This window comes from Panthera pardus, unplaced genomic scaffold (genome assembly GCF_024362965.1).
Source record: "Panthera pardus isolate Hobbes unplaced genomic scaffold, ASM2436296v1 HiC_scaffold_25, whole genome shotgun sequence".
Classification (NCBI taxonomy): Eukaryota; Metazoa; Chordata; class Mammalia; order Carnivora; family Felidae; genus Panthera; species Panthera pardus.
In genome coordinates, this window is record NW_026526821.1 from 79,223,245 (window position 1) to 79,224,674 (window position 1,430).

Consider the following 1,430-nt stretch of genomic DNA (forward strand, 5'->3'; position numbering starts at 1 on the left):
GCTGAAGTGTGACATTCAACTGACTGAGCCACCAGGAGTGGCTAAAATTTCTCAGTTTTTCTACATACATATACATCTACATATGTGTGTGCCATGCAGTATACACAGTATAAATTTAAATATACTATATATTATATGAATATAAAAATTTAGTATGTATATTAATTATATTAAGTATAATTATATATAATATATAATAAGTATATTAATTATATTAAGTGTATGTATATATATACAGAGAGAGAGAATCACTTAATCCTCCATTACCCAGATGATTTCTTCTGAAGAAATATGTGTTTGAGGTCAGTAGGTAACCCAGTAATATTCTTCTTATTTAAGGGGAAAAGATCACCTTCTTGATGCTTGGCTAATCATGAATAACAGACAATCCTATAAGTGAATAGAATTGTGGAGCAAATTCTGATGATCCAAATGCACAACATTTCCAGTTACCTACCACGTGAAAACTATATTTGACTTAATCATTAAGACTGACTCATGGGGCACCTGGGTGGCTCAGTTGGCTAAGTGTCTGACTCTTGTTTTCAGCTCAGGTCATGATCTCACAGTTTCTGAGTTCAAGTCTCGTGTCAGACTCTGTGTTGGCAGCACAGAGTCTGCCAGAGATTGATTCTGTCTCCCTCTCTCTCTGCCCCTCCCCTGCTCTCTCTCAAAAATAAACAAACAAAATTTATATATATATATATTTTTAAAGACTGATTTGTGCCCACCACTGTGTAATGCCACACACTAAAGAAATCTTCCAGCAGCTATCAGTTTGATGTCTTCTAAAAGAAAAATTGTGATTTTACATACAGATTTGAAACTGCCAGTGTCTTTTAAGTTTGGCTCCATGTTTACCAGACTACTGTCTTTAAAAAAATGGCTCAAACATTTTTTTTTCAAGTTTATTTGTTTTTAGTCATCTCCACACCCAACATGGGACTCAAACTCATACCCTGAGATCATCAGTTGCACATTCCACCAACTGAGCCAGACAGGCACCCCCAAACATCATTTCTAATACAATACTTAAATCATTTTGTAGCTAGTTGAAATAAAAGTATGGTTAGTTAAAGTTAAAAGTTTATTCAGGAATATTCTGTCTTCTGACATTATCATTTGAGTAGCCTGGTTTCCAAAGAGCTTTTTCCATACATGATTTCATCCAGTCCCTCCTACAGCTACCCAAATAGACATTATTCCCATTTTTAAAGAAAAGAAAGCTGAACATTGGTACTAAAACCAAGTCCCACAGTGTCCCCATGAAACTGAGAAGGGACAGAATGAGGAGAAAATCCTTGGAAGCAAGTCATGTTTTAAATATTACAACATGTGGATTGTGTTTCACAGGCTTTCAATAAATTAGAAAGGAGATGCTTTAAATCCCTTGTGTACTCATGCCAAAATAATTATAATTAAAAACCATA